Here is a 23,308-nt window from a genome sequence, read left to right on the forward strand (position 1 = left end):
AGAGGTAAGTGTTGTTTTTTTTTTATTTGCTGTGAGCTGATCTGAGGCTGGGGGCTGATCTGAGGAAGGGGGCTCATCTGAGGCTGGGGGCTGATCTGAGGCTGAGCGCTCATCTGAGGCTGGGGGCTGATCTGAGGCTGAGCGCTCATCTGAGGCAGTGGGCTGATCTGAGGCAGTGGGCTGATCTGAGGCAGTGGGCTGATCTGAGACATGGGGCTGATCTGTGGCATAGGGGGCTGATCTGAAGCATTGGGGGCTGATCTGAGGTCTGATTGGGGGTCATTCACAATGGGGTTTGACCTGAGGTCTAAATGTTGGTCTGATCTGAGGTCTTATTGAGGGTCTTAATAACATTGGGGTCTGTTCTGAGGTCTATTTAAGGGTCTTATTAACATTGGGGGTCTGATTGGGGCTCTGACCTGAGGTCTGATTAACATTGAGGGTCTGATTGGGTGTCTGATTGGTGGTCTGATCTGAGATCTAATGAAAAATATTTTTTTCTTATTGTCCTCCTCTAAAATCTAGGTGCGTCCTATGGGGTGAAAGAAACTGTAATTTGGAACCCCAGAGTAAATGCTATAAAAACAAAGAGGCACATTTATTAAGACCGGCATATAAAAGGCCCTGTACAGGCGGTCGTTCTGCCGAAGTATGAAGAGGCGCTGGCCTCTCTATAACTTCAGCACATACGGCGCCAGTTCTAAATGTAAGACAGCTTCCGAGCTGTCTTTCATTTAGGCCATTTTCTACGCCTGATATTAGCATAGAAAACTGCCCATCCCCTTCCCCGCTCATACCACGCCCACTTATTTAGACCTGGCATGAGTGTGGCGAAGTCGCAGATAGTGGCGCAGTTTGTGCCTGAAATACGCCTAATTTAGGCATATTTCAGAATGATAAATGACCCCCAAAGCCTGTAAAACAATGGCACAATTGCTTTTTTTCCAGGAGTTAAAAAGAAAATAACTGATAAAAGTGAGAAGTCGGTACTGAGGTCTGTGACATATGAAAAAAGATTACTCGTTTGTTCCAAACATCCTCCTTTATCTCTTGTTTCTTCCGTCCTGTTTAGCAGGCAAAATCCAAAACATACTTAGAATTTCTTAATTTCACATCATAGTGATCATGGGATAATTCAGGTCAGTTTTTACATATTTAAATAACTGATCAAATATAAAAACATATTAAATAACTGGTCAACTATAAAAACTATCAATACAGCTTACACAGAAAAATTGCACGGTATCTTTTAGTGGCTGAAAATTCCCATGCCTGTAGCCACTTCCTAAAATCCAGCAGAAGTATGATGGCCTAAGCGTCTTCTCGTGTTTTCCACTCCAGCAAACTTATGCTGCATTGCACGTAGCATGCAGCTTTGATGTGCCAGTATAGTACTGCATGCCAGAGTAAGCAGGAACAAACTCCCTCTGTGTCTGGAAACAGCTTTTTTTAGGTAATACAATTGCAATGGAAAAAGAGAGGAAGAACAAACGACGGTCTGGCATCGCTCACATCTGGCAACCATTGGGTGACATTCAGCTACTGCCTCCAACAGTTAATTTTGGGTATACAAATCTAGCCTTAATGTATTAGTATTCTAAACACTTTAAGGAAACTTACATAACACAAAAGAATAGATTTAACATTGCTGAAATGAGGACAGCTTTGAGAGAACAGGACTCTGAACACAGTTTTTTTTTGTATATTATGAATGTGCTTCATTGTATAGAAGGCATAGAAAACGTATCTTTTTAACCGGTATTGGTTGCCAAATCCTCCTTCAAAATCTTTGCTGTGTAACGCTGAGATTATATAACTGCTAAGGAGTTCACATTTTTACCACATTAACTTGCTTTATACTATGGGTATTGTGTTCCATGTCATAACAATAGCAAAAAAAAAACAACTAAAAATATACAATCCCAATTCCAAAATATGTGGGAATGTAAATGAATGCAAATATAAAACAAATGCAATGGTTTCAAAATCTCATAAAACCAGGACTGTTGAGCAGCTAGAATTCAACATCAGGCAAGAATGGGAAAACAGTCCTCTCCTAAAACTTTAGCAATTGGTCTCCTGACTTCCCAGATGCTTACAGACTGTTGTTAAAAGAAGGGATACTACTAGAGATGAGCGAGTCGAAGTTGACAAAGTGTAATTCGATCCTAATTTCAGGAAAAATTCAATTTGCACTGAATTCAAATTTCCGCATGCTACGTCAGCAGGCGCTAGGGACAGTGCTAGAAAAAACTTAATTGTGCTAAAAAAAATGATTTACAAATGTAGGGAAATATTATTAAAGCTGTAGGGAAAGGATAGGGAGGAATCATTCCACAGCATTTATGCAGAACAGGGTTCAGTAGGGGAGGTTACAGCCTGGGTAATAGGAACAATCCTATTACACCTTGCGGCACTGACTGGGGATATCCAAATTGCCATTATACAGCTCTGTAATTCCAGCAAACCGTTCTTGTTATTGGGGTGCAAGTGCTGTTTGATACAGCCATTAACAGGGTGCATTACAAGGAAATATTTCTAAGTCTTATTTGCCCCTGTGCAGTACAGTTATATGTTCTAAAGCATTTTTGGCTTGTATTAGTGGGAAAAAAGGGCTTATTAGCTGTTGTGTGGTGAAGTGCGAAAATGACAGCCCTTTTTGTCGTGGATTAGTGGCAAAAGAAAAATATATTTGCCGCTCAGCAGTGCAGTTATATGTTCTAAAGCCTTTTGTGGCATGCATAAGTGGAAAAAAATAAGGGCCTATTTGCCGTTCAGCTGTGCAGTTATATGTTCCAAAGCCCTTTTTGTAGTGTAATAGTGGCAAAGTAAAAATATATTTGTCATTCAGCAGTGAAGCTATATGTTCTAAAGCCCTTTTTGCAATGTGATAGTGGCAAAAGTAAAATATATTTGCCTTTCAACTGTGCAGTTATATGTTCTAAAGCCTTTTGTGGTGTGTATAAGTTGAAAAAAATAAGGGCCTATTTGCCGTTCTGTGGTGCAGTTATATGTTCTAAAGCCCTTTTTGTTGTGTAATTGTGGTAAAAAAAATATATATATTTGCAGTTTTCAGTGCAGTTATATGTTCTAAAGCCCTTTTTGGCATGTATTAGTGGCAAATATATATATATATATATATATATATATATATATATATTTGCCGAAAAAGAAAAAGGGCTTATTAGTAGTGATGAGCGGCATAGGCAATATTCGTGACAACCTGCTCTATAAAAATACCACATGATCTAACCTGTCAGATGAACATTGTAAATGACAAAAAAAAAAAAAACGGTGCCAAAACAGCTATTTTTTGTTACCGTGCCTCACAAAAAGTGTAATATAGAGCAACCAAAAATCATATGTAACCTGAAATAGTACCAACAAAACTGCCACCTTATCCCATAGTTTTGAATATAGGGTATTTTTTGGGAGTTTCTACTCTAGGGGTGCATCAGGGGGTCATCAAATGTAACACGGCAGCCTAAAATTTTCCCAGTGAAATCTGCCTTCCAAAAACAATGTGGCGTTCCTTTCATTCTGCGCCCTGCCGTGTCCATACAGCAGTTTACGACCGCATATGGGGTGTTTCTGTAAACTACAGAATCAGAGTAAGAAATATTGAGTTTTGTTTGACTGTTAACCCTTGCTTTGTTACTGGAATTTTTTTTATTAAAATGGAAAATCTGCCAAAAAGTGAAATTCTGAAATTTCATCTGCATTTTCCTTTAATTCTTGTGGAACACCTAAAGGGTAACCAACGTTTGTAATATCAGTTTTAAATACCTTGAGGGGTGTATTTTCCAAAATGGGGTAACTTTTTGGGAGTTCCTACTCCAGGGGTGCATCAGGGGGGTCTGACTCCTCTTCAGACTCCTGCTGACTTGTCTCAGATGGAGTAGCCCCCCTGGGAATTCATTTAGCATTGCAACTTCCTCATCTTCCAGCTCCTGCCCCTCGACGGCTTGATCAACCACACGACGCAATGCATGCTCCAGAAAAAAGGTGTAATGTATGATGTCACTGATGGTGCTCTGGCTGCGACTGACCAGTTTGGTGATCTCATCAAATGGCCGCAGAAGTCTGCATGCATCGTGCATGAGCAGCCACTGGCGCTGTAAAAAGAAACCAAGCTCTCCAGAACCTGTCCTGCCGCAGAGTTCGTACAGGTAGTCGTTAACGCCACGTTGTTGCTAGAGAAGCCTATCAAGCATATAAAAGGTGAAGTTCCAGCGCGTCAAGCTGTCACAAATCAGACGTCTGACGGGCAGGTGGTGTCGCCGCTGAACATTAGCAAGGCGAGCCATGGCTGTGCAAGATCTTCTAAAATGGCCAGAGATTTTCGTGGCCTGCCGCAAGACGTCCTGGACCGAGGGTATTTGGCAACGAATCGCTGCATGACTAAGTTCAGGACATGTGCCATGCATGGCACGTGTGTAATTTTTCCCTGTTTCAGCGTGCTCAGCACACCACTTTACAAACTGTCAAATTGAGCAGGGTTAGCCACTGATCCGCCTGTGACCGAAGAGCTGAAAGCAGTGCAGGACCGGTGTGGCTCTGGACTTCCAGGCACAACAGCAGCAGCACAGCATAGCAACGTCTCAAGTGGCACATCGAATAGGTTCTGGGGAGCTTGGGGGTGCTAGACCACGTGTCTGTGGTCAGATGTATCTTGGCACCGACACTGTGTGCCAGAGATATATTCACTTGCCACTGAACGTGGCCATGTAGCTCTGGGATGCACTTCTGGAAGAAATATTTCCTTCCGGGGACTTTCCATTGTGGTGTGCCATTGGCCACAAATTTTCTAAAGGCCTCCAAGTCCATGAATTTATATGGCAGTAGTTGGCAGGCTAGCAGTTCTGACAAGCCGGCGGTCAGCTTTTGGGCAAGAGGGTTATCCGGCGTCATCAACTTTTTATGCTCGAACATTTGTGCCATGGAAGCCTGCCTTCTGCCAGATGAACGCAACGACGGCATGGTGGAAGGTGGAGTGGAGGACAAATGGGAGGAGAAGAGGGAGAATGTAGCGCGCCGAGAGTGTGGCTTTGTGGGTTCTGACGGCGTTGCTCCCACTGGGCTCAGTGATGGGAGGCCAGGTGCCTTCTTAAGGCGGTCGTCCCTAGGTAAGTGTTGGGCTTACTGTGAGTTATGCGTTGACAGAACAGGCTGCAGATGGCAACACTATTGTCAGCAGCTGACACGTTAAAAAAAGCCATGTGCAGTCGTCCTGGGAGCGCAAGATGTGACTGTGCATGATGGATGGCTTGCTCCAGATACATTTGCAGTCTGCGTTTTGCCTCCTGTGCACTGTGTGTTCTGTCTTCTTCTCCTCCTTATCTGCTGCTCCATCTTTCCCTCTGAACTCCCTTCATCTTCCTCTCTCATGGGCACCCATGTGATGTCCATCGACACGTCCTCATTATCACCTTCACCACCACTGACATTAGAGATCTCGGAGTAGGCAGCAACAGCGGGGATCACCCTCCTTGGACTGATCTGGGTACTGTAGTCAGACCACTGGCTGGTGGCCATAGCTACCTCCTCTTCCTCATCCAATGCCAAGAATCGCTGTGCATCGGTAAAGTCTGGGAATGGATGGGAAAATAATTCCTCTACACCGACCCTTACCACCCCTGCAGTAGGCCTGCCTCTTCCTCTACCTGTCATTTTCACGATGACCTTTGGCCAAAGTCCCTAAAGAAGAGCAGTATTTTGTGGAAGCAGGTATATCGCACCCCTCAATCAGTATTTTGTGGAAGCAGGTATATAGAACCCCTTAATCAATATATGGTGGAAGCAGGTATATCGCACCCCTCATTCTGTATTTTGTGTAAGCAGGTATATCAAACCCCTTAATCAGTATTTTGTGGAAGCAGGTATATCGCACCCCTCAATCAGTATTTTGTGGAAGCAGGTGTATTGCAGGCCTCAATCAGTATTTTGTGGAAGCAGGTATATCGCAACCCTCAATCAGTATTTTGTGGAAGCAGGCATATTAAACGCCTTAATCAGTATTTTGTGGAAGCAGGTGTATCGCAGGCCTCAAGCAATATTTGGTGGAAGCAGGCATATCAATCTGTCACGGACGGTGTACGGGAAACAAGACAATGCAACATGCATATATGACTCACTGGATCCAAAGCTAAGGAACCAAGGGGAGACCCCTGCACAAGACCTAGCACTTTCCCTGGCTGCTCAGCCTATGCAAAGATCCCAGAGGTGGATGGTTGCATAGCCACGTACCTCGACTATATAACCCCTGAACACCCTACAATAGTGAGGGGACACGACCACCGGCTCCCTACACCAGACACGGAGGGAGTCAGGGTCACCTGGGATCCAGCAAACAGAAAATAACAGATAAATGAACAGCACTTAACTTTGTAGCAGACAGGAAAACAGGATAAGCATGCACACACACTCCAGGAAGAAGTATAAGCCGCCCAGTAATGCATTATGGGGCGGAATTTAAAGGGATGCAATTAGTCCAACTACATGACAGCTGAGAGAGGCTAACGAGATGAGGAACTGAATACCACAACAAAGAGAACTCAAGGAGGAGGTTCTGAAAGGCTTCTGTCAGAGCTTCTCAGCTGTCTGGTTGTGACACAATCCCCTTAATCAGCATTTTGTGGAAGTAGGTATATCGCACCCCTCAATCAGTATTTTGTGGAAGCAGATATATCAAACCCTTTAATCAGTATTTTGTGGAAGCAGGTATATTGCAACCCTCAATTAGTATTATGTGGAAGCAGGTATATCGCACCCCTCAATCAGTATTTTGTGGAAGCAGGTATAAAATAAACCTTAATCAATATTTTGTCGAAGCAGGTATATCGCACCCCTCAATCAGAATTTTGTGGAAGCAGGTATATAAAAAAAAACTTAATCAGTATTTGGTGGAAGCAGGTATATCGCACCCCTCAATTAATATTTGGTGGAAGCAGGTATATAGAACCCCTTAAATAATATTTGGTGGAAGCAGGTATATCGCAGGCCTTAATTAATATTTGGTGGAAGCAGGTATATCGCACCCCTCAATCAGTATTTTGTGGAAGTAGGTATATCAAACCCGTTAATCAGTATTTTGTGGGAGTAGGTATATCGCACCCCTCAATCAGAATTTTGTGGAAGCAGGTATATAGATCCCCTTAATCAATATATAGTGGAAGCAGGTATATCGCACCCCTCAATTAATATTTGGTGGAAGCAGGTATATAGAACCCCTTAAATTATATTTGGTGGAAGAAGGTATATCGCATCCCTCAATCAGTATTTTATGGAAGCAGGTATATCGCAGGCCTTAATCAATATTTGGTGGAAGCAGGTATATCGCACCCCTCATTCTGCATTTTGTAGAAGCAGGTATATCAAGCCCCTTAATCAGTATTTTGTGGAGGCAGGTGTATCGCAGGCCTCAATCTGTATTTGATGGAAGCAGGTATATCGCAACCCTCAATCAGTATTTTGTGGAAGCAGGTATATCAAACCCCTAAATCAGTATTTTGTGGAAGCAGGTGTATCGCGGGCCTCAAGCAATATTTGGTGGAAGCAGGGATATCAATCCCCTTAATCAGTATTTTGTGGAAGCAGGTATATCGCACCACTCAATCAGTATTTTGTGGAAGCAGGTATGTCAAACCCCTTAATCAGTATTTTGTGGGAGCAGGTATATCGCACCCCTCAATCAGTATTTTGTAGAAACAGGTATATAGAACCCCTTAATCAATATTTTGTGGAAGCAGGCATATCGCACCCCTCAATCAGAATTTTGTGGAGGCAGGTATATAAAAAAAACGTAATCAGTATTTAGTTAAAGCAGGTATATCGCACCCCTCAATTAATATTTGGTGGAAGCAGGTATATAGAACCCCTTAAATAATAGTTGGTGGAAGCAGGTATATCACACCCCTCAATCAGTATTTTGTGTAAGCAGGTATATCGCAGGCATTAATCAATATTTGGTGGAAGCAGGTATATTTCACCCCTCAATCAGTATTTTGTGGAAGTAGGTATATCAAACCCGTTAATCAGTATTTTGTGGAAGCAGGTATATTGCACTCCTCAATCAGTTTTTTGGGGGGCAACAGGTATATCACACCCATTGCAAATAGTTGTTCCAATAGCATTTGTCCCTCTATATAGCTGCGGTATTGCAGCAGAACCGCACACAACTGCTGCACAGTACAAATGCACTATATACTTTCTATGTTAGAAAGTATATTATAATAAGTATCACACCTATTGACAGAACACCTATACCAGTCCTTAAAAGGACTTTTGTGACCCTATTAGCTAGCGTTTGGTGTCCTTAACAGTCTGTCCCTGCTCCACAAAGCAAGCTCTCACTGGCAAAACACAGAATGTAAAATGGCTGCCAGATCGGATTCTGTTATGGGGGGGGGGGGGTGTTCATGTGCTGAAACGTCTTAATTCACTGTCCTTTTTCACCTGATGTGTGTGTCATGCGTCAAAGTTAAGAGCAATGCAAAAGAATATGGTGCTGGCAGACATCATCATATGTTCACATGTTCGCCAAATTGCGAACTCGCAAAGTTTGCCGTGAAACGACCGCCAGGCGAACAGCAAGGCCATCTTTATTCTTGTACCTTTTGCGAACAAGAAAAGGCATTTTCACAATCGGGCTGCGGAAAGTGCAGGATGCACATGACCGGTATCCGCCTTTTGCGAATCGCACAATGGATATAGACTTGTGAATTTAGAGTTAAAGGGAGTCTGTCAGCACTTTTCACCATGCTAAATTGTTTATAACACAAATAAGGGCCATTGAGACAGTACAAACATAACATTTGTGGAAATTTCTCATCAGGAATAGTGAAAATATGAAGTTGTATTCTGCTAAACTCCTCAAGTGCACAGGGCTTCATTGTGAAGCAGTCTCAGTATTGAACTAATTCATGGCCCCGTCCCTCTGTTCTGAGTGACAACTGTAGCATCCAACCAGGACATCACTACAAGTGTCATTGAGAGCAGAGGGGAAGAGATGTGAAGCAGCTCAATGCCGACAGCAGAGTGTACTTCACTGTGAAGCTCTGCCTTGGACACTTGCAAGAGCAGAATCTGGCAGAACAGACATTCATATTCTCACTACTCCTGAGAAATGCTCCACAAAAGGTATGTTTGTGCTGTTCTCCCCAGCCACTACCTAGTACTGTTAACATTGCAGTGAGGTCAAATCATTTTTTTCTAATTTCTCATTGATATTCATTAAGATATTCATTAAGATTTATAAATGACAACCATTTTGTCTTTGAGGCTTCTACAGCTTGTATTATTTAACATATTTTTAGATGCATCCTGAAAATCTGGTTCAAGCAAGAGAAAGCTAGTCCATGATGCCTCAGATTTATCCAGTAAAGGACATCCTCCTATTTAAATGCATTTGCATCATTATGGCACAAATGTGCTGTTCATTCCATGCACAACTAAACACTTGCAAGTACGTTATTTTTCATCTCTAACATGAATGGTCCAGAACTAAACTGTTACTGGCACATCTGACAACAGAAATACAAATAAGATAATACAAATAAAATAATACAAATACAATAATACAGCTCATACACTTCTATGGGCAGCATGTAACCCGATCCCTCAGTGAATGATAATCCATCTAAGATTATGTAGTAAATTCAGAGTGAGTGAAATGTTTAGGAACGAGGGTGAGGAGAAAAGGAGCCTGATAACTGGAGAAAGAAGCGTTTTTCATGCAGGGAGCCGCAGGATCCGGCAGACCCTTTTACAGTTATATGGTAGGCTAGACAATTAACGCTGCATTAAGAACTGCGTATTGTTAAAGATATAAGGTTGGATGCAAATGGTAGGGATTGGTGGGGAGTAGGAGGAGGTAATTAATTTAAAAGGTGTTGTTCCTCTTCGGGGGCCAGACACCCCCATGTCACTAGGCCTGCAGAGGGAAGCATACTTGTCTGTTCCCCGCTGCTGGGTTCCCACTCCTTTGCTCCCATTGCAGCTGCCACTCTCCTGTCTCTACATGTCAACATCTGGTTTGACGCAGGTCAGAGATGAGACTCTGGGGGACATTTCACTGCTGCAGCCAGTCATTGCCAGATATCATATAGTACATAACTAGTGATGAGCGAAGTTCTTAAAAATTTGATTTGGCTGCTTCACTGAATCTTACCCAAAAATTTGATTTGTGATGAATTATTTCGTCAAGAAGCATATTTCTTTGTAAGTAGTGGATGCAATGACAGGGAGCGGCGATGGCACAGCTCCCTGTCATTGTACCCCTCAGATGCCACGTTCATAGCTGATTTCAGCATCTGAAAGCAATAAAAAGTGTAAATAAAAAAATAATTATAAAATCATACTTACCTTCATCCCTTTGATCGTGACGAGCCGTCCGCCGCCATCTTGATTGAAGATATAGCGGGAAATCTCGCATGGCCCATCATGACATCATATGTCACCGCGCACAGGATTTTGTGCCAGCTCTTTGCGCTCAAACGGATGAGGTAATGATTTATGAGGTATGATTTTTTTTTTTTTACCCCATTTTAGGTAAAATAGATTCGTTATCACGAAGCACTAGGATATTCAACTTCGCGGCAAATCGAATTTTCCCTGAAATTTGGATCTAATTTTACTTAATGGAGTTCGATTCGCTCAACCCTATACATAACGATCTCTTTCTAATGAAGATAGAATTAGTCCTTTACCGCACATGGACCCAGAGATCTCCCCATTCATTGCTCTAATTGCTCTGCTAGATTTTCTAAAGGCTGGCTTAGGGATTCCCTTCTCAAGGGGTGTGTCCTTTTTACTGCAGCTCTCTTCCTGTAAGGCCTCATGCACACGGCCGTTGTTTTGGTCCGCATCCGAGACGCAGTTTTGGCAGTTCGGATGCGGACCCATTCACTTCAATGGGGCCGCCAAAGATGTGGATAGCACCCTGTGTGCTGTCCACATCCGTTGCTCCGTTCCGTGGTCCGCAAAAAAATATAACTTGTGCTATTCTTGTCCGAGTTTTTGCAGACAAGAATAGGCAGTTTTATCAATGGCTGTCCATGCCATTCAGCAAATTGCAGAACGCACACGGACGCCATCAGTGTTTTGCGGATCTGCGATTTGCAGACCGCAAAACACACAATGGTCGTGTGCATGAGGCCCAAATGTCATAGCTTCCAATTCAAAAACACTATATGTAGTAGCACACTGCTCTATGCTCAAAGACACATGCAAACACTGGACATAAGGGTTATTCTGAATTGCATTACAGCTATAAATGAAAATTAGAAGCTCTTTGCACACATTTTTGATCAGATTTGTGACGGGCCCATCTAGCAACATCAATGTCACTTCTGCAGATGGGAGCCTACACTATCAGACTTGCTTCTTCTGGGCCTAGGCCTACAAAATTCAGGGTAATGTAGGATTCAGCTATACTATGCTCTATTTAAAAGACTTGGACAGATGGGCAGGAGTGCACAGTCCTAACTGAGGCAGTCATTGCCCCAAATGTGCAATGCAAAAAAACAAAGCTCCTTACAGTATATCCAGCTGGTGGCAGATGAAGAATGGAAGTGAGCGTGTGGGACCACCTTAGCGATATTACTGAGGTGGACAGAGAAATAAGGAACAGAATAAACAGCAGGTGGCGCTATACAGATAACTTTATGAAATAACTCAGTGGCTATACAAAATGTTTAATTACATTACAAAAGTATTCAGATCCAGGTGCTGGTAAAAAAAAAAAAAGAAGCTAATTGTTTTTCATAGGAAAAGCTATAAAAGGAACATGTAGTTTTATCAAGAAGCTCTAATACCAGAAATGAATATAACCACAGAAGATGTCAGTTTTTTCTTTTTTGTTTGACAACTGTATTGTATGTTTTAATCAGATATATTTTATAACATCTTTATCTCTTGGTTCCTTTTATATTGTGTTTGTTGTAACATTATATGATTGTTGTGCATGGAAATTATAGCTTCTGTTTTAAAGCCTGGCATACATAGCATAGTCCTAAAAAAGAACATCAAACAAAACGTGTATGCTGTAAAAATAACTATCTTGACCCTTGTAATAGGAAAAAAACGAATTAAGGTCAAGCTAGCACGCTGCAGGTAAAAATAGCGCAGTATAGTGCAGAGTATATTATCTTCCAGACAGTGCATGGGAATGAAAGGCTGAAGATCAGTTGTCTCAAAATTACTTTGCAGTTGTATATTCTTCTTTTATATCAGCAATACAATGAATGAATTGGCTGAATTAGGCTACTTTCACACTCGCGTTTTGTGCGGATCCGTCATGAACGAATCCGTTCAGATACTACAACCATCTGCTATGTATTATCTTTAACATAGCCAAGACGGATCCATCTTGAACACCAGTAAAAGTCAATGGAGGACGGATCCGTTTCCTATTGTGTCAGTGAAAACGGATCCGTCCCCATTGACTTACATTGTGTGACAGGACGGATCCGTTTGGCTCAGTTTCAGCAGACGGACACCAAAACGGAATGGAGACTGAACTGATGCAAACTGATGCATTCTGAGCGGATCCTTTTCCATTCATAATGCATTAGAATGCAAACTGATCCGTTTTTGACCGCCTGTGAGAGCCCATGACGGATCTCAAAGTGTGAAAGTAGTCTTATCTGTGGTTGTTTTTAACTATCAACACCCCCTTGTTGTTCCCTATGTGACCTTGGTGGACATATGTTCCAACCATACTATGTAACTATGAATTTCCAAGTATATTTATATCACAATGAGCTCATCTTTTCTCGCTTAACCCACTAACGATCAGAGTGTTTCAGTCCTAAATGGCCTTTTGTGCACTTGGTCACTTAACTGCACAAGCTTTTTTTGAGCTACCAAAATAACTTTTGCGCCTTTTTTTCAAGGCATGGTGGGTTCTATTAAAAAATAAATAAACTTTATAACAAAAATCGCAGCATGTGCTATATTCTGCGCTTATCACACAGCTCTGGTTCCCTAGAAGTGACTGGAGCTTACCAATGGTTGCGTGAAAAACGCATCTGAAACTGATTGCACCTGTGCAGAAGAATTGAAACACTAAACGCAATTGCAGACAAAACTGACTGAACTTGCGTGCAAAACCATCCGTTTTTTCCTGGATAGATCCTGATGCAATGTGAAAGAGGCCTTATACTGTAAAATAAGCAGCAGCTGGAACAGTTTAAAGGGGTTATCCAATATCTAAAATATCCCCCCCAAAGCACGCCCCCTTGTATGGATTATACTTACCTGCTCCCCGGCACCTGTGTTGCTCTGGATCCCTGCACGGTCACCGCCGCATCTCCCCGTCGCTCAGATCAAAACATCCGGCGATGAGGGGAAGCAGCCAATAGCAGACCATGATGGGGACTAGCTTGGTCACCGTTGTGGCCTGCTATTGGCTGCATCCCCCCCCCCCCCCCATCACCGGGTGGCTGGAGAAAGGTGGAGGAGATGAGAAAACAACGCTTCGACCATTTCGACTTTTTCCATTATGTCGTTCACTGTATGGAATAAATATTTTTAGTTTTTAATAGTTCAAATATTTTTATATATTGTTACTTTTTTACATTTTTTTATACTTTTTTATTAACTTTTATTTCATATATTTTAAGTCCCTCTAATGGAATCATCTGATCTATTCTCTTATACTGCAGCCTATGGAAAATTCACTGTGCTCCTTCTGAAGGGTCATGGCTGCCATAGCAACAACATGGCTCCCGGAGGGGAGTCGTTTGGGTGCACAAAGCATATTGCTCCCAGGTTTTCACCGCTCAGATGCCGTGGTCACAAATGACCATGGCATCTGAGGGGTTAAACGTGCATCATTGGTGTTATCGCAGATCACAGACCTGGCTTCGACCTGTACTTCTGAGCCTTTGTTAGGTCGAGCATGCTCAGTGTGTTGCTATCAATTCTCTAGCTAAATGTCTTGTGAAACAAAGGGCGTGTTAGTGTGCTGGTGATTCCTGAGTAGAGGGGGCGTGACCGGACTGTGCATCAGGCAGCCAATCAGTAAACAGCAACACTCACAGCAGGAAAGCTAGGGATTGTGGGGATTGTAGTCTTTGAAGTTGTGTGAGGGAAGATCAGGCGCCATGATACGCTCAGTGTGTTGCAGGCTCACACAGGAGCTAGACAAATGGATTGCAAGGTAAACTGAAGCTCTGGTAATATGTATAGATATGGGTTCTAGTTGGGTCACAGCCTGCAGCCTTAATGCAGGTTTTCAAAAATTAAGTTACTTTACCGGAATACCCCTTTAATCATGGGATAACTCTTTTAACACTGTATTTGTGATCCATCTAATATGGCCAAAAATATGACTTTGTACATTAGATTGTTCTTACTGTTGCTATCTAGGTGTATATTTGTTTTGTAACTTGCAAAGTCTTCCAAAAAAAAAAAAATTTAAACTTGATTTTTTTTTTTTTTTATCACCAACCACTTTGTCTTACCTCTCACTGCCATCTGCAGAACAGTGCTAAGGGTTCAGCTGCCACCTAGTGGAAAGTCATATTATTATTGTTAGGTCATTTAAAACATATAAATGCAATTAACATCTTTGCACACTTATTATTATTGCATTGTATAGATTTTTGACAAATAAAGAAGATCTGCAATTGACTTTTAATAGAAAATGTATTAAAATTGACTTGTAAATTTTCCATGTAGTACAATACTATTCATCAAACAAAAGTCTTCCAGTTCTGTGAGATCCCTGGGCTGTCTTGCATGCACTGCTCTTTTGAGGTCTATCCACAGATTTTCAATGATGTTCAGATCAGGGGAATGTAAGGGCCATGGTAAAACCTTCAGCTTTCACATTTTGAGGTAGTCTATTGTGTATTTTGAGGTGTGTTTCTGATCATTATCCACTGGTAGAAGCCATCCGCTTTTCAACCTCAGCTTTTTTACAATTGCTGTTATGTTTGCTTCCAGAATTTGCTGGAATTTCATTGAATCCATTCTCTCCTCTACCCATGAAATGTTCCACGTGCCAATGACTGCAGCACAACCTCAAAGCAGGTTTGATCCATCCCCATGCTTAATGGTTGGACAGGTGTTCTTGGAGAGATTTTCTTCTGATGACTCTTCCATGAAGACCATATTTGTGCAGGTGTCGCTAAACAGTAGAGCAATGTACCACAACTCCAGAGTCTGCTAAATCTTCCTGAAGGTCTCTTGCAGTCAAGCAGGGGTTCTACAAGCAGCTGTCTCTGTCTCTTTCTTTGTCTTCCAGACCTTCTCTGGACTTCCACTGTTACTGTTAACTGCCACTTCTTAATTACATTTCAAACTAAGGAAATAGCAACCTGAGAACACTTTATCTTCTTATAGCCTTGTCCTACTTTGTTGGTCTTAACCATTTAAATTTTTCAAATGTGAGGCAGCTGCTTAGAAGAACCAGTGGCTGCTGTTTTTTGGAAAAAGATTAGAGGAGTCTGGGTATTTATAAAGCTATAACATTTGCATCACCTGGCCTTTCCTAACAATGATTGTGAACAAGCCTTAACCCTAACAGACTTAAAGGCTATGTATATCTTTTGTGGTAATTTTTTAAATATTTCATTGTACTCATTTTGAGCTAAAAATCATTTTTTTTATTGGTCTGTATTAAAAATGATGAGCCGTTTTTCCTGCACAGCTTTGAGTTTATCTACTAACAGTGTCTGTATTTTCTCTCTGCACCATCAGGCAGAGAGATGGTGGTGATGGGCTCCTTATCTCTGATCTCTGACCTTTTAAGCACTCAATATAGCTCAGTTCTTATCTTACTGATAATAGGTGTTTAGTAATTTAGATGTAAGGGTTATTAGATGACCGACACAAAATGAAAATGAAACTACCATTCACACAGCTAGAAAAACAGTTTACCCTTTATGACAAAACAATTCAATATTTTTTATAAAGACCAATTGAATTTTATTTTTTTTAACCCAAAATGAGTAAAATGCAATCATAAAAAAATTGTCTGCTAATGTGTACATAGCCTTTAAGGTCTGAGACCTTGCTCAAAGTTGCTCCTTTTTTCACTCTAAAATTATACAAAACCAAAATATTACACTGATAATACTTAAAATGTTGAAAAGTGTGTTTCGTCTTTAACGTTATGTCTTTTGGAGATCATTTCATCTTCAACTTGCTGAACTGTTCACAGTAATACTAGTTTTGACCAGGGGTGCCCATACCTTTGCATGCCACTGTATGCTCATGTAGTTTCTTACCTCATGTACATCTTCTTATTCACTCCCTAGACTCATGACACTAGTCACGAGTGGATGACCATTCCTAAATCTAATAACAGCAGATGTAGAACTTTTTTTGCTAGTCTTAAGATAACCACAAAGTGAACAAAAGTACATGCATGGGTTAAATATAGTAGGTACTTTTGCTGGGATTGCCTTTGCCCTAATACTGGCAAGGTGGAGCACTCGCCATTAGAAGGGTGACCCCAGCCAGTCCTCACACTTAAACCCTAACCTGACACTCTAACTATAAATAGACCATATGCGCTCCTCCTCTAATGTGTTTTGCCGGTGGTGGCTAATCAGAGAGTTAGCAAGAGCATAGTCTGTGAATCAGGACTGCAGAGAAGCAGTAGCACTGCCCCTAACAACGCTAGTTTACAACTCCTCCCACATGGACATTCCCCTATCACTGCCCCGGTTACTGGTTTGATATGTCCATGGACATAACATCACATGAAATGAGAGCTGCCTAGACATGGTCATTTTACCACAGCTTAGAAAGGAAGATAGGAGCAATAAAGGTAAAAGAAATACCGTACATTACAAAATTATAACTACTTTCATAAATAAGTACTTTCATGGATGCTGATGCAAGCAGAAAAACCTCTCTTTAAGCTTTGACTGGGTCAGGTAAGCTTGCATGTTTATCTTTTGACTGGAAGAGACAAATAAGTCTTCAGACTCCAGCAGAAACAAAGGATCAGGCATGTTAGAATCTAACTTGCTTCCACCAACATCTCAAGTCAGGAGACAGCCAAACAGATAAAAAAAAAATATATATCAAAATCGTTGAGTTGTGTACATTTTGGAGGTCATTTTACTTTTGTGGCGTATAACTGGCGCAGATTCTGTCGCACGCCATGGTGCGGCAAAATCTAAAACTTATTCCCTACTCACGCCAGGTCTAAAAATGTGGACGTGGTGTGGGAAGGCAAGGGGATGGGCTGGTAGGCATAGAAAATGCTATGGTTTAGGCATAGAAAATGGTCTAAATGTAAGACAGCAAAGAAGCTGTCTTACATTTAGAAGCGGCAGTGGATTTGCCGAAGTTATGTAGAGGTCAGCGCCAGCTAAAGAGCTTACTAAGACTGGCGTCTAAAATGCTGGTCTTAGTAAATATGCCTGTAACAGCGGCTGCTGTGTGCTGCTGTTCCACTGCTTACCGCCGCAGTCCTGGGCGCCATGTTCAGCAGTGATCTGCGGCCGGTGCTTCCTATTCACCACTGCAGTCCTGGGCTCTGTCTGTGTGGGTGCTATTGTTCTGGGATCCGCTCCACAGTTTGTTCTCAGCCCTGGCCACAGCACTTCCTTAAGGGCCGGCACGTCACTTCCTGGGCTTTATGGGTTAGGTCATGTTTAGATGAACTACTCGCCATCTAGGTCGTTCTGACTTAGCTGTTAGGAGGTGCTGGGAGTAGAAGTTATGTGAGAGTGCGCACACATGGCAAAGGCTCTGGATGGACCAGAAAGACCACCAGTACAGATCACTAGTTCCCATAGTTTCACTTTCCACCATTCAGACACAGGTAGCACCTTCATTAAGCAACCCTGCCTCTGTCCAAACAATTTCCAGGTGCTTTGCAGTAGAAAATTTAGTATCACAGTGCCCATTAAATGCCCTGCCATTAAAAGCCAGTCACTGTCACCTTCATTTGCAGTGATGTCATGAAAAAGACTACTACACACTGGAACCATATTGTCTTTAGCAACTAATCCAGGTTCTGTTTTTGATCAATGACGGTTTCGTTTGAGTAAAGAGGCCTCTTGGCGAGAGCTTCAATCCTGACTTTGCTGTAAAGCAACTGCTGGTGTGATCATTGAGGTGCCATCTCATACAACATTCACACCCCTAGTAGTGATACGAAGAACACTAAAAGTTCTGCCATAGGTGAAGGACCTTCTGCAGCCACATATGTTGCCATTCATGGCAGGGCCTCCAACTGGCATTTTTCAGCAGGTTAATGCTCGCCCACACATAGTGAGGGTTTATCAGAAATGTTTCTACCAGATTGCAGCACTTCCTTGGCCTTAGAGGTCTCCAGATTTTCTGTCAGTCAAGCCTCTATGGGAACAACTGGGATGCCAGCTAAGGCAACATATGAGTGTGCAAGTTCTACAAGCCTAGATGCAATATCTGTGGGCAAATGTGACGCAGGATACCATATGGAACCTGTATGCCTCCATGCCCAACTCATTTTGTATCTGGGCTAGAGGCAGCCCAACAGAGTCCTAGAGCTTTCTTTCAAGTATACAGTTTTCCCCAATGAACTTATCTTTTCACTCTAATACAGGGTTCCTCAACTCCAGTCCTCAGGGCCCACCTGTCGGTCATGTTTTCAGGATTTCCTTAGTATTGAGCAGGTGATATTAGTGTCAGTATTAGTGTCAGTGCATCAGGACTTACCACTAGTGATGATCGAGCATGCTCGGCCGAACACCTGTTCAGCTCGAGCATCTCGATGCTCGGCACATGGCGGTATTTGGCCGAGTACCGCATGTGCTCGAGCGCGATGCTCGAGTCTCCTTCCCGCATGTTTCCAATGTGCAGGTAAGTACTGCCCTCACTGTAATGCCTTACAGTGATTGGCTGGCCCGAACGCGTCATCGGGTGCTATATGGCACCTGATGACGCATGTTTGGCTAATTTGTAGTCAGGGAGAGCTGAGCATAGGTAGGGACAAAGAGTGTAAGGAGTGTAATTGAATATTTTTCTGGTACCAAAACGTTTCAGAGACCCAAAAGTCCTTGTAAGGACTATTGTGTGTGACAGCAGAAAAAGATATGTTTGTAGTGCAACCTGCGCTAAATTGCTCAGTGTTAGGGAGAGCTGTGCATAGAAAGGGACAGACAGTGTAGGGAGTGTAATGGGAAGATTTTTTTTTAAAAAACTTTTCAGATACCCGAAAGTACTTTTAAGGGCTATTGTGTGTGACAGCAGCAATAAACATTTTTAGCGCATCCTGTAATGGACTGTTAAATTATTCGCGCCACATCTACTGTGTAAAGTGTGCGCATCCCTAAAATATCAGTGACATCCAGTGCACTTTTTCCATAGACATACTACAAAAAACGAATATAGAGCAATTTAGCTAATATAGTGCTATAATCTTCTTTGTCTAATAGTTGTAATTTTGTCTAATAATTGAAGTTCAGATTGGAAAAAAATTACAACTATGAAAAAAAACGATTATAGCACTATATTAGCTAAATTGTTCAACATTTGTTTTTTCCCCACAAGCGTCCATGTCACCATGGGAACGCCTGGGGGTTAGAATATACCATCGGATCTGAGTTTTCATAATCTCATTGATTCTCATTACGAAAATTTGCATTACGAAAATTCGCAATCAACACTACTCCTAAAGTCAAAGATATTGCAGCCTTCTCATTGGCCCACAAGCTAGAAGCAGGGTGGGATCATGTGTACTAATAAAAAAAAAATCGAAGTGCCGATATTTGCGATAAAAATTCGCTATTTGAATATTCGTGATCAACACTACGCAGGACACCACTCTTGAAGTCAGACCAATGCGACCAGGTAGTCAGTTGGATTGCAGCAGATAAGGCTTCCAATCGGTTAAGCACCACCCTGTCTTCCAACAAGTCCAGTCTCAGTAGCCAGGAGTCTGGTCAACACAATCCTCACACTGATCCTCCTTCCTCCCACCATGTACAGTCTGGCCAAACAAGTAATACCACACTCGGATATTCCGAGGACCTTTTTTCATTGCCATTCCTTGATTTGGCCCTCTTGCCAAGCACGCTTGAAGAGGGATATCATTCCCAGCAGTGACCTGGGAGTTCAGGATGCATCCAGACATCCTCCCCATGCTGTTCCCGAACAATTTTGGTGGTGTTTCTATCAATTTCTGACCTTTTCCTATGAACCAGGCACCCTCCCCTCTGCCTGGTTTAATGCTCGGGTTCTCCCATTGACTTCCATTAAACTCGGGTTCTCGGTAGAGCACCCGAGCATCCCGATGTGTTTGGCCCAAGCCCCCGAGCACTATGGTACTCGATCAACACTACTTACCACAGGTATTCATTCTTTGAGATATTCTCAAATCATGACTGGTAGATGGGCCCTGAGGACTGGAGTTAAGGGACACTGCTCTAATACTATAATCGCTTACATACAGTTAGGTCCATATATATTTGGATACTGATGTTGTTTTTATTACCTGTTTACTAAAACATATTCAAGTTATAGTTATATAATGGGTATGGACATAAAGTCCAGACGTTTAGCTTTAATTTGAGGGTATCTACATTAAAATTGGAAGAAGGGTTTAGGAGTTTCAGCTCCTTTACATGTGGCACCCTGTTTTTAAAGGACCAAAAGTAATTGGACAATTGACTCAAAGACTGTTTCATGGGCAGCTATTCCTTTATTATTTCATTCTCAATTAAGCGCATAAAAGTCCTGGAGTTGATTTGAGGTGTGGTGCTTGCATTTTGAAGATTTTGCTGAGAAGCAAACATGCGGTCAAAGGAGTTCTCCATGCAAGTGGAAAAAGCCATCCTTCATCTGCGAAAGCAGAAAAAAAAACATCCGAGAAAATGCTGCCGTATTAGGAGTGGCAAAATCTACAGTTTGGTGCATCCTGAGAAAGAAAGAAAACACAAGTAGCCTCAACAATGTAAAAATACCTGTAAACCCAAGACAACAGTGGTGGATGATCACAGAATAATTACCATGGTGAAGAAGAATAAGAAGTCTAGATTGGACTTTGCTAAAAAAAAAAAAAAAAAATCTTAAAAAACCAGCACACTTCTGGAAGAAATTTTTTTGCACAGATCAAACCAATATCAACCTCTACCAGAATGATGGAAAGTATGGTGAAAGCATGGTACAGCTCATGATCCACAGCATACCACATCATCTGTAAAACACGGCAGTGTGATGGCTTGGGCATGCATGGCTACCAGTGGCACTGGGTCCCTGGTGTTTATTGATGATGTGACACAGGACAGAAGAGACATACTATGTGCTCAGATCCAGCCAAACTGATTGGTCAGCGTTTCATAATACAGATGGACAATGACCCAAAACATAAAGCCAAAGCAACCCAGGAGTTTATTAAAGCAAATAAGTGGAATATTCTTGAATGGCCAAGTCAGTCACCAGATGGGAACCTAAAAGAGCATTTTACTTGTTAAAGACTAAACTTCAGACACACAGGCCCACAAACAAACAGCAACTCAAAACCGCTGCAGTAAAGGCCTGGCAGAGCAGTAAAAAGGAGGAAACACAGCGTTTGGTGATGTCCATGAGTTCAAGACTTCAGGCAGTCATTGCCAACAAAGGGTTTTCAACCAAGTATTAGAAATTAACATTTTATTTACAATTATTAAATTTGTCCAATATTTTACTTTTGAGCCACTGGAATAAAGGGATCGTGTTTTAAAAATGCCTTAGTTCCTCACATTTTTATGCAATCGTTTTGTTCAACCCACTGAATTAAAGCTGAAAGTCTGAACTTAATCTGCATCTGAATTGTTTTGTTCAAAATCCTTTGTGGTAATGTACAGAACAAAAATTAGAAAATTGTTGTCTCTGTCCAAATATAAATGGACCTAACTGTATATCAACAATTCCTTCTTGGTGGGTTATTTTTTGTCAATGAGTGCACATTATGGATTTATAAATAAATGTACAATTATTTTAACTTCCTCACAATATTGCTGTGTTTGCTATTTGTTATTTGTAAAAATGGTTTAATATTAATTCTAATGGCATTGGGTTGTTTGACTAAAATACTATATACCAAATACAGCTGTGCACTAGCACAAACATACTATAGGTGCAGTGGCGTACCGCCAATATAGGCAGCGCACGCAGCTGCTATGGGGCCCGTGGCAAGGGGGGGCCCGGAGTGCATGAAAGGCTCCGCCCCATGTCTGTAGTTTTGTATTAATCATTGCCAGTCTTCCGTCCCGATCCCTATCTAAAGCTTGGGCGGGCCCTGCTTCCCCTCTGCTCAGCCCCCTCCCCCCTCCCTCGACCCAGCCAGTGACATACCGCAATGCCGCTCATTCTGCTCTGGGCACTCGCACTGCACTGGCCAATCAGCATTTAGCGGTGCAAAGCTCCTGCTGCTGATTGGCCAGTGTGCGAGTCGCAGGCTCAGAAGACAGCAGCAGATCAGAGCAGAACTGTGCAGGCGGCTGGATGGGCAGGACGGCAGGCTTGTGCTTACCGCTCTCACGTCACGCGCTGCCGCTGCCACTACCTGCCTCATACTGCCACTGAGACCCAAGTCCCATCCCAACTACAACCAGCCCCCAGCATCGCTGGCATGCCCCTTGCCTGTTGCGTGCCACTGCAAATCTGCCACCAAGGACAAAGTAAGTTGTACACTCACAGCAGTGAGTGACAGACTCTACGTTTAAAAAAGTTCACAGGGTGTGGTGAGGGATGGGTATTGTGGGAAAAGGGCAGCAGCAGCAGCAAGAAGAGTTCCTGCAGGTTTGGGGGGGCACTGTTCTAAAAGGGTTATTATATAGAGGATTTAGGAGGACAGTGTGCCCCAGCCCCCCCCCCCCCCCCCCCCCAATGAACTCTGCAGTTTAATTGCTAATTTGGAGTACTGTGTCATGGGGGGATGGTTAGTGGGGGGAAGAGGGCAGCAGAAAGCAGAGTTTCTGCAGGGTTGGGGAACACTATTCTATAAGGCCTCTTGCACACTGCCGTGTTTCACGGCCGTATGCGGGCCGTGGAACCGCGGCCTGGATCCCTCCTGAGAGCAGGAGCGCACGGCGTCACTGGTTGCTATGACGCCGTGCGCTCCCTGCTGCCGGCACAGTACAGTAATACACTGGTATAGATCATACCAGTGTATTACTGTATTGCGGCGGCGGCAGCAGGGAGCGCACGGCGTCATAGCAACCAGTGACGCCGTGCGCTCCTGCTCTCAGGAGGGATCCAGGCCGCGGTTCCACGGCCCGCATACGGCCGTGAAACACGGCAGTGTGCAAGAGGCCTAAGGCTCATTATTATTCAGAGGACTCAGGACAGTGCACCACCCCCTAGTAATTTAACTCCTCAG

Source organism: Bufo gargarizans, chromosome 3, assembly GCF_014858855.1.
Source record: "Bufo gargarizans isolate SCDJY-AF-19 chromosome 3, ASM1485885v1, whole genome shotgun sequence".
NCBI lineage: Eukaryota > Metazoa > Chordata > Amphibia > Anura > Bufonidae > Bufo > Bufo gargarizans.